An 11,597-nucleotide genomic window follows, 5' to 3' on the forward strand; every position below is an offset into this window, starting at 1 on the left:
ACCACAATGATAGTTTGTCAAGTTGGTGTTGTTTTAACCTTCGCAAGGACCGGGTGTAGCCACACTTGGTTCAACTAAAGTTGGAGAAACTGACACCCGCCAGCCACCTGTGTGCAAAGCACGTCGGTAGAACCAGTCTCGCATAAGCGTACGCGTAATGTCGGTCCAGGCCGCTTCATCCAACAATACCGCCGAACCAAAGTATGACATGCTGATAAGAAGTATGACTTATATCGCCCACAACTCACTTGTATTCTACTCGTGCATAACATCAACACATAAAACCTAGGCTCGGATGCCACTGTTGTGGAACGTAGTAATTTCAAAAAAAATCCTACGCACACGCAAGATTATGGTGATGCATAGCAACAGGAGGGGAGAGTGTTGTCTACGTACCCTCGTAGACCGGAAGCGGAAGCGTTAGCACAACACGGTTGATGTAGTCGTACGTCTTCACGGCCCAACCGATCAAGCACCGAAACTACGGCACCTCCGAGTTCTAGCACACGTTCAGCTCGATGACGATCCCCGGACTTCGATCCAGCAGAATGTCGGGGAAGAGTTCTGTCAGCACGACGGCGTGGTGATGCTCTTGATGTTCTACGGTCGCAGGGCTTCGCCTAAGCACCGCTACAATATTATCGAGGATTATGGTGGAGGAGGGCACATCACATGGCTAATAGATCTCAAGGATCAATTGTTGTGTCTTTGGGGTGCCCCCTACATCCGTATATAAAGGAGCAAGGGAGGAGGAGGCCGGCCCTAGGAGGGGCGCGCCAAGTGTGGAGTCCTACTAGGACTCCCTAGTCCTAGTAGGATTCCACCTCCCATATGGAATAGGAAAAGAGGAAGGGAAAAAGGAGAAGGAAGGAAGGGGGCGCCCCCCTTCCCTAGTCCAATTCAGACCAGACCAAGGGGAGGGGTGCGGCCACCCTTGAGGCCTTTTCCTTCTTTCCCGTATGGCCCAATACGTATTCCCGTAACTCTCCGGTACTCCGAAAAATACCCGAATCACTTGGAACCTTTCCGATGTCCGAATATAGTCGTCCAATATATCGATCTTTACGTCTCGACCATTTAGAGACTCCTCGTCATGTCCCCGATCTCATCTGGGACTCCGAACTCCTTCGGTACATCAAAACTCATAATATAACTGTCATCGAAACCTTAAGCGTGCGGACTCTACGGGTTCGAGAACAATGTAGACATGACCGAGACACGTCTCCGGTCAATAAACAATAGCGGAACCTAGATGCTCATATTGGCTCCCACATATTCTACGAAGATCTTTATCGGTCAGACTGCATAACAACATACGTTGTTCCTTTTGTCATCCGTATGTTACTTGCCCGAGATTCGATCGTCGGTATCTCAATACCTAGTTCAATCTCGTTACCGGCAAGTCTCTTTACTCGTTCCGTAATACATCATCCTGCAACTAACTCATTAGTTGCAATGCTTGCAAGTCTTAAGTGATGTGCATTACCGAGAGGGCCCAGAGATACCTCTCCGACAATCGGAGTGACAAATCCTAATCTCGAAATACGCCAACCCAACAAGTACCTTCGGAGACACCTGTAGAGCACCTTTATAATCACCTAGTTACGTTGTGACATTTGGTGGCACACAAGGTGTTCCTCCGGTAAACGGGAGTTGCATAATCTCATAGTCATAGGAACATGTATAAGTCATGAAGAAAGCAATAGCAACAAACTAAACGATCAAGTGCTATGCTAACGGAATGGGTCGAGTCAATCACATCATTCTCCTAATGATGTGATCCCGTTAATCAAATGACAACTCATGTCTATGGTTAGGAAACAAAACCATCTTTGATCAATGAGCTAGTCAAGTAGAGGCATACTAGTGACACTCTGTTTGTCTATGTATTCACACATGTATTATGTTTCCAGTTAATACAATTCTAGCATGAATAATAAACATTTATCATGATATAAGGAAATAAATAATAACTTTATTATTGCCTCTAGGGTATATTTCCTTCAACCGGAACCCCCCAGGGAAGTAGTGGGCCTTCATGGGCCTTAGTGGAAAGGAGAGGAGGGCCACATGGGAGGCCGTGCGCCCCCCCCCCCCCCATGGCAAGTCCGGATTGGACTAGGGAGGGGCGGCGCCCCCCCCCCCCCCTCTTTCCTTCTCCCTCTCCTACTCCTTCCCCCTCTCCCCCTCTTGGAAAAAGGAAGGGGACTCCAACTAGGATTGGGAATCCTAGTTGGACTCCCCCTATAGGGGAGCCCCTACTTGGCCGGCCTCCTCCTCCCCCCCCCCCTCCTTTATATACGTGGGCAAGGAGGCACCCCAAAGGACAACAGACAATCTCTTAGCCGTGTGCGGTGCCCCCTCCACAGTTTAACACCTCGGTCATATCATCGTAGTGCTTAGGCGAAGCCCTACGCCGGTAACACCATCATCACTGTCGCCACGCCGTCGTGCTGACGGAACTCTCCCTCGTCCTCAACTGGATCAAGAGCTCGAGGGACGTCATCGTGTTGAACGCGTGCTGAACACGGAGGTGCCGTACGCTCGGTACTTGGATCGTGAAGACATTCGACTACATCAACCGCGTTACTAAACACTTCCGCTTTCGGTCTATGACGGTACGTGGACACACTCTCCCGCCTCGTTTCTATGCATCTCCTAGATAGATCTTACGTGATCGTAGGAATTTTTTTGAAATACTGCGTTCCCCAACAATATCCACCTGGATAGCAAGCCCCGAGTGACTAGACCTCCATCATGCAGGATAGTATATTGGTACTTGATGAACATGAGCTTGGGCCTCCATGGGGCTTCTGCTAAGTTTTAGGTCACCATGGGCCTGCCTAGTGGGAGATAACCTCATCAATCGCTGACCCCTAGCTACTGACCGGCCAGAAGCGCGTCTATGATGATACAAATTGGCCGGTCAATGTTGTTCGTTTCTGCAGTAGTGTTGCCTTGTTACTTGTTTCCCTTTACTGATTGTGTACCTTGTGATCTCACCTGGATTTTTCTGGAGAGTGGATGTGTGATTTGGATCTTGCCTTGACTATTCTTCCTTGTGTTCTTGAGAGTTCCTCGTGTTCCCCTCCAAGATTGTTAAAGATTGGGCCACCATGGTCTTTGCCCTGCATCACCAATCCTTCCACTGGATGTGACTAATGAGCAACGATGTTAATTGCTTGTGGCCAACATCAAATGGTTCCTACGTGAAGATTGATTATCTGCAATGTTTTGGCAAGGAGCTACTCGTTTGCTTTCTCATTATCACTTGGTTTGTAATAAAAATGAGCATGTGCATTTTTTGGTCGACTACTCTTGTTTTTTGGTCGACATGGTCAAATGGAGTAGGGGGAACAAATCTCTGTTAAAAAGGGGAAAAGTATATTTTTCCTCTCAACTCTCTCCAAAGTTTAGAGATGAACCCTCAACTCCAAAACTAGCAAACTTTAGTCCCTCAACTTCTCAAACTAGATAATTTTGCTTCCTCAACCGCCCCCGTCACGATTGCACAAGGCACCACCAGGGGCATCAAGTACCTCCACGAGGCGGTGACATCACTGGTGATCTACCGCGACCTCAATCCCTCCAAAATCCTCCTCACTGATGATTTCAGCCCCAAGCCTCCAACGTGAGGCTCGCCCGCTAGGCTCGGCCAGTCGGCGACGACACCCAATGCCACTTGAGCACCTTGTTGGCCTTGCCAGGGTGCCTAAGCACTCGACCAGTCGACCACGCACCACGGTGGCACAACGTCGTGACGTTCTAGGGTGTGAGCACCAGCACAACGACACTCGTCCTCTTGCTAACCTACAGAACTTGGTCTCCATTACAATCGGTTGCTGTCGCTGGTCATGTTCCCCCCTCTTCTGCTTCCTATTTTTATCTAATTCTCAGCGTAATTTTGTCTAGCACACCACACGTGGCTCCTCATCCCCTTCCTCTTCATCTGCTTCTTCTTCTTTTTATCTAATTCTTGGCAGAATTTCATCGAGCAGAGCACCTGCACCTGCTCAATGACGTGGAGGTGTGGAACAAGTAGGACAAGCTACTATGGCTCCCGCTCGTTGTCGACGAGGCCATGGTTCAGCTCGGTTCGTTTGTTCTTGCAGGGCTAGGACGAACAGAGCTGGGAGGAGCTTGCGGAAACATGGAGAGGTGGGAGGAGATGGCAGGTGTCTGGGCCGAAGACCGAGGTGCACCCAGGCCAACAGGTCTGAGGCGGAGCTGTGCGTTCAGCCAGGGGCGACGACACGACTCTGGATCTGGAATAAGAGCCACAGTTGCCGTCTTCCATTCACTACTACAGATCGGCATATTACTAAACCCTCATCATTGACTGCTTAGTGTTAATCGATAAGAGAGGAGGTCCATCACTGACGGGTTTCTAATGTACTGTCAGTGAAGACACATTGAGAGCTATCCTAGTCGTTTAACAAAAGGTGAGCAGGCACGGGGCTAGCAGCGTTTCTTCTAGCGACACACGCATCGAGCAGTGGATGCCGCAAGTGGTAGTTCTGTAGACGCGATAACCATTGGACGGCGGAGTGCAACTCGACCAACAAGCAGGGACGAGGGTATACTTGGGGGTGGTAACGGAGGTACGATGGCTATGGCCAGCTCCCAGCGGTGTGTGGCTGCTCGGTGTGCTCAAAAGGAGCAGCGGTACGATGGCTGGTAGGAGGTGCTAAATTTATCCGGTTTTAAAAACGGAGGGACTAAAATTTTGGTGTTTTCGAAGTTGAGGACAATTTCTATACTCTCGAGAGAGTTGAGGTAGGTTAGGTATGTAGTTGCCTTGGGGCGAATAGCTCCCATGCGACGTCGTTGATGTGAACTGTCTCTCATGCGACGTTGTTGGCTGTAATAGCTCTCATGCGACATCTGCGTTGGAAAAAATAGCTCCCATGCGACACACCATTTACGCGGCTAGTTGGCTGTTAGTTAGGCTGAGGTTTGGTTAGGACACTGGGGGTTATGTGCTCTGACTGGTGGGGTCCACCTATGGCTACGTAGACAAGAGTCAACCGTCCACGACTCGACCTGGGACTGTGTGACCGTGCTCGACTCGCCCGTGCTGGACTGAGCGAGCGGCGCCGCCGTAAGCATCTTCTCCGGCAGCGGTTTCTTCTCCGCGGTGGTGGAGCGCATTTCTCGGCAGCGGCAGAGCTATTGCGAGGTGAGCCCGAAACCCTAGTCCCACTCCCCAGAATTTTGGGGGATCTGTGGCCTCATGCTGCCCTTTGTTTCTTGGCGATTTAGAATCGGGCTCCATTGGATCCGGGGGTTGTTTCTTCTCCGCGGCCCGGTGGTGGAGCGCCTATCTCTGCATCGGCTATTGCGAGTGAGTATTTTCCAAACACTACTCCCATTCCACTGAATTTTGGATAAATCTGTGGCCTCATGCTGCCCCTGTTTCTTGGCGTTTTAGAATCTCGATTGGATAGGAGATGGAGCGAGGGCTGGATGAGATGGAGCGAGGAGACAGTGCTTCAAATCGGTAATGCCACCCTCTTTTCTTGGCGATTTAGAATCGAACTCGATTTGGTAGTGACTGCCGCCGCTGCCTGCCATTGACAAAACAGGGGAGGTTCAAGTTCTGCCACCACATTCGCAATTATAGTGGAATTTTTCCCTGTAAAGCCAAGCTCAGTGATGGCAGTGTCCAAGACATTGATAGAGATACCATCGTGAGGTTGGATGTCGAATTTGCAGATGTTGATCCCCAGGAATTGGAGAGCATGAAGGAGAAGGCCGTGGGCAATTTGGTGGAGAGAATTGGGGAGAGTATTGTTTGGGGTCCAGAACAAGAGGTATGTCTGCAACGTTTCGATAACTATAATGGTGAATATGTGAGAATTGAAGATGGAGAATCCATGGTTGCTGAAATTGATCAGCAAGAAGGGTGGGCAAGCAAACAAGTAACATTTTATGCAGAGCTAATTGATCTGCAAACTCATTCCAGAGTTGGTTATGTGCAATCAAAGAGGGCTGCACAGATGGAAGATGATGAGTGGGTTTCACAAAAGAAGATGTTGGCATTGTTGACTGAACCGACTGTAGTAGCTGAAGATACAGGGATTGATGCAGATGGAGAGGAGGAAACCCATGGTGCTAGGAAGATTATTGTTGACTGGAATGTAGTAGAGTTGAATGAAAAAACAGATTTGGTCATTACACCAATATCCGACATTGATATGGCCGAAATGTTTGGCATTCAAGTTGATGACAAAGATAAGGAGAAGGATGACAGTTCTTTGCCTGCTGAAGGTAACACAGGCCCTAGAAATGCAAATGAGGATGAAGAACAGCTGATGAGAGAGGCTGCAGATGATGTGGATGATGCAGATGATAATGAGCTGGTTTGTTTGTATGACAAAGAGAACCCAGTTATTGAGGTGGGAAAGTTGTGGCCAAGCATGAAGGAGTTTAGGATGTCTTTCAGGACCTATGCAGTGAAAAAAGAGTTTGATGCCAAGACTATGTGGACTGATCGAAAGAAATTTTATGCTTGGTGCAAAGGTTATGATGGTGGTGGCAATCCTTGCAAATGGTACTTGTCTGCCAGACTACAACCTGATGGAAGTACAGTAAGGGTAAATCAAATACCACACCAGCATACATGTATGACCACTTCACAGAGAGTTTCAAAGATGACATCACAGCTTTGGGTTACAGAGAAGATTACTCCTATTTTAGCCAAGACTCCAAACACTACTACAAAGAGGCTTAAAGTTGACTTGGAGAAGCTGTACCCCATCCAGCTGCAATATACCACAGTGTGGAAAGCAAAACAAAGGGCCATGAAATCATTGTATGGTGACTGGGCAAATACATTTAGGATGTTGTATAGTTTTAAAGCAGAGGTGGAGAAGAGGTCACCTGGGAGTGTGGTGGAGACAGATACAGAGGTAACAGAGGATGGCAAGGTTTTATTCAGCAAGTTTTTTATGTGTTTGAAGCCTTGCATGGATGGATTCAAAGCAGGTTGTCGTCCATATTTGAGCATAGACTCATCTTTTTTGACTGGAAAGTGGAATGGTCAGTTGGCTGCATGCAATGCTCTAGATGGACACAACTGGATGTTCCCAATTGCAATAGGAATGTTTCAATCAGAGACAGAGGCATCATGGATATGGTTCATGATGCAACTGAAAAGATGCATAGGGCCAGTTTCTCCTTTGGCCATCCACACAGATGCATGTAAAGGGTTGGAAAATGCAGTAAAAAATGTTTTCCCCCATGCTGAGCAGAGGGAGTGCTTTGGACATATGTGGATGAATCTGATAAAAAAATTCAGAGGAGATGAATTTGGGCGCATGTGGCCAGCAACAAGATCCTACACCAGACAGACACATTCCTATCACCTTGGTAAGATATTGGCATCATGTAGTGATAATGAATTTGCTTCATGGTTGAACACCCACCATTCTCTGTTGTGGTATAGATCAGGTTTTAATACTGCCATAAAATGTGATCATATCAATAACAACTTGGCAGAAAGTTTTAACAACAAAGTGAAGGATTTGAAAGACTTGCCTGTGCATGACATGGTGGACCAAATAAGGATCATGATGATGCGTTTGTGGGAGTTGAGAGGAAAATTGCTAATATTTTGGAAGGGGACAAGCTTCCAGCAGTGGTACAACAGGTGGTCAACAGGAGTAGAAATCTTTCACATCTATCTGTTGAGAAATCTTCCTTGTGGGGTGCTGAAGTTAGAGATACAAAGAGTGGCAAGAGGCATGTGGTAAATACTGAGTTGCATGAGTGCACTTGCCAAGAGTGGCAACACACTAGAAAACCATGTGAGCATGCCATACTTTTTTTGGCATCTAAACCCAGGTTAAATATGCACCCATATTTGCATGAGTATTATTCAGTACAAAAATTCAAAGCTGCATATGCAAGTCCAATTCCTGCACTTACTGACCAATCTCAGTGGCATGAGGTGGAAATAGAATTTACCTTGTGTCCCCCTGTCACTAGAAGAAAGGCCGGGAGGCCTAAACAGAGCAGATTCAAAGCTTGGTTTGAGAAAGGTGGTTGTAGTAAGAAGGGGGAAAGGAAAAGGAAAAGAATGATAAGCCCAAAAGGGCTCAAAAAGGTAACAAAAATAGGTGCAAGTTGTGTGAGGTAGTTGGGCACAGAATTGGTTCATCCAAGTGCATCTACACTCCTCAGAGGCCAAAGTATGTTCATGTTACTGTTTTTGCAAGTTTTTGATTTTGCTACTTGTTCTAGTATCTAACCAAGTCAAATGCTTTATTTTTTAGGAGGAAGCGTGCAGAAAAAGCCCCACCTCTTGTTGTTGAACAATGCTGGCCAGTGAAAAAAGCAAGACTCAATGGCTATAGAAGGAAGAGCACTAAGCAGATAATGTTTGGTGACAAAGATATGGAGCTAACTGAAACTGTTACTGCTGAACATGAGCTAAGTGTTTCTGTTTTGGACGACGTGATGCATACTGAATCTGTTTTGCAGACGCTAGGGCAATCTGAAACTGTTGCAGATGAAGCAATTGTTGTGCTGCCATGTGAATCTGCTTTGACAACTATGTTGCCATGTTTGGAGGTTGTGCTGCCAAGTGTTGAGTTGCAAACTGAAGTAGTTGAACAATTTGTGCCATCTACTCAATCTGCAGAAGTACAAACTGAAGAAGTGCAAACTGAAGAAGTGGGACATGGTCAGGTGAAAAAGTTGAGGGGGCCTAGTGGAGTTTGCAAGGGGCCAAAAAGCAAGAGCATCAGCATCAACAAACTATGCGCCGTGGAACCAAACGGTGGAAAAAAGCAGAAGAAATCGAGTGGTAGAAAGAAGCAAAAGAAATAGAGTCGAAATCATTCAAATTTGATGTGAAAACTTAAGTTTGTTGTCATTTGATGTGAAAACTTATGTTCTTTCATGTGAAAACTTATGTGCTATGATGTTGATTTGACTTGAAATAAAATTCAAATTTGAACCGACATTCAAATTTGAACCGACATTCAAATTTGAACCTATCTCCAATATTTTTTAAGTTCATTTGTTTGTTCTGTGATGTTGCATCGTTTTATGTACTACTATGCACTTTAGTTCATAAATCCAACCCTTTTTGTGAAGTCCAACTCATAGTCACTGAAAATGTTGTACAAACAGGCTCCAAAGTAGGGAAAACGGTCCCATTTCTAAGCAAGTTTTTTTCGATCTTCTCAAAATCACCCAAAAAAGATTTTTTTAGCTTATATTATACCTATATAGGATCAATACGAAGTCTCACCTTTTTTTTGAATAAGTATTCATATTATTTATTTTATTTTTGAAAAAACACCCTTTAATACAAAGTCAGCAATAAAACAAGTTTAAAAATTTTAAATGCAAAAATAACTTCAGATCCTCCTTAGTCACTCCAAAATGAAGCTAAGGTGATGTTTTTTGATTTTTTTGCATTTTCAAAACCTCAAACCCTCTTCTCACTCCTTTGAACTCTATGCAACCTCAGTCGAGATAGTCCAATTTGTGAAGGTTTTTTCATGCAAAGATCATTAGATCAAGTTTATCATTTTATATCATAACTATGTAACATAAAAAGGCTATATGCGCAGGTTTTTCATTTTTTAGATTTTTTTTGAATTAGTTATACACATTTGAATGTTCGGTCAAACCTTTCAAAACCCCGTTGACTGCCTCAAAACCCCATGTAACCCTAGCGCCAAACGTCCACCGTCGATCTAACCCTAACGCCAAACTGCGGCCGTCGGATAGGACTTCTAGAAGGATTCCGCGAGGGCGATCCGTGGGCTCCAATCTGATTGGCCATCGTTTTTTCTCTCTGACGAGCAGATAACGTTGAGCGGGGGAGCATCTAAGTGACCGTTGGGCCTAGCGGATCGGGCCCGGCAAAGCCTGGCGTGCGTGCGCACGGCCGTCGAGAGGGGGGATGGGCTGCATGCGAGAGGGTCAATGACATGTGGGCCATCCTTGTCCCATGCATGCCATGCAACGTCGCAGCCTAGCTATTCTTTGCTCGTGAACGCCTAGCCATTTGCATGCGGGCTTGCATGCACGCATCGACGCAGAGTACGGCAGTTGCAGCGTATAGGTACGTCGCATCTAAGCTATTTTAACAAATGCATGTTTGAACGAGACGGACGCGTCGGTGGTGCAGCTCCTTTTTCAGTGTCACGCGTGGATGAATGGGCCTGTTTCCCACGCGGCGTCACCGCCGATGCAAGTGCCCGTGCCTCTTTGGATGCTCTGGCCGCCGTTTTTTGAATTAATGCCCGCAATTACTTATGCCAGTGCGAACGGAGAAGAGAAAAAGATCGAGAAGGGGCATCGTGTACACATTGACCACGGTTGCAACGCGGCTATAAAAGGGCACCATTTCCTCATCCTCTCACACTCATCTCTCAAGCCTCCTCCCCTTCTTCTTTTCGAGCCAAATCCACCACTCGAGCCACCATGCAGTTCAACGGCCCTACCTACCGTCGCCCTCGCACTGTGCCGGAGAGGCAGTACCCGGCCGGAGTCGTCGTCGAGAACAGCCTGAGGGTGCGGGCCATCTCTAGGTGGAGGGGCCCTAGAGAGTTGGCTCGCTTCTTCCTCGAAGCCGGCTACCGCCACCTCCCTCCGGGCACTCCGCCCATGTTCCACCTCCACGAGCAGTACGATGGCAACGCCGGCCCCAGCGGCTTCGTCATCGGCCTCTACGTCACTTTCACCAACCCCTACGACGCTCACCACCTCCTCGGGGAGGTGTTCTGGTGTGGATGCGAGTTTATCGCGTTCACGACCTACAACATCTTCACCAACTTCCACCACATCTTCCCTCACCCCAACGGCATGCACACCCTCCCCTACCAGATGCCGGAGGACGACAAGTGAGGGGCCCAAGGAGGAGGGGCCAAGGAGTGGCAAGGAGGAGAGGCCAAGGAGTTGTTCAAGGGGCGAGTCTTCTATCTATCTAGTTTGGGGCTCTAGTTTGTGTTTGTGTTGGTTCGGGCGTGTGTGCCCGTGTCTTTTATATATCTAGTTTTAATTATTTTACTTTCATGTTTTATGAACTATATGTAGTGGGGGGATGCCCCTCTATATGTTTTATCTATCTATGCTACTAGGGTACCCGATGCCCCTCTATCTATCTATATGTTTTTTCGGTCCTAAAGTTTCTCCATTGCATTTTATTTATGTGGCCATGTGTACTAAAAAACAATTGATCCGGTATCTAAAATATACGTACCCAAGAAATTGACAATAAAGATTATGTACTGTACTACATAATCATACAGTTGGTATACAATGCATTTGAAGACAATGGGCAAGAAAAATGCTAATTATCTGGTGCTGATGACATGCGTAAGTGTTAAAGTATACACCATATATAAAAATGTCTAGCCAAAAGATTTGGGTGTACACCCATGACCAAGTATGGATCCGCCCCTGGTTGTAAGGGGATGCCCCTCTATGTTGTAAGGAGATGCTACTAGGGGCACACTAGATGTCTTCTTTTTTTGAGAGGGGCACAACCTTTTTCGGTTGAAACACACGAGTAAAAACTTTGAAAACACCATAGCACAAGTAAAAAAATATATTAAGAAATGGTGCTTGGTTGAAAT

At 46.6% G+C, this 11,597-nt stretch overlaps 1 pseudogene; it reads left to right on the forward strand.

Annotated features, from left to right (window-relative positions):
* Window positions 1-6,783: 6,783 nt before the first annotated feature.
* Window positions 6,784-8,832, forward strand: LOC147973579 (uncharacterized; annotated as a pseudogene).
* The last annotated feature ends 2,765 nt before the right edge of the window (window positions 8,833-11,597 follow it).

Source organism: Triticum urartu, chromosome 5A, assembly GCF_056163025.1.
Source record: "Triticum urartu cultivar PI428250 chromosome 5A, HENAU_Tu73, whole genome shotgun sequence".
Taxonomy (NCBI): Eukaryota; Viridiplantae; Streptophyta; class Magnoliopsida; order Poales; family Poaceae; genus Triticum; species Triticum urartu.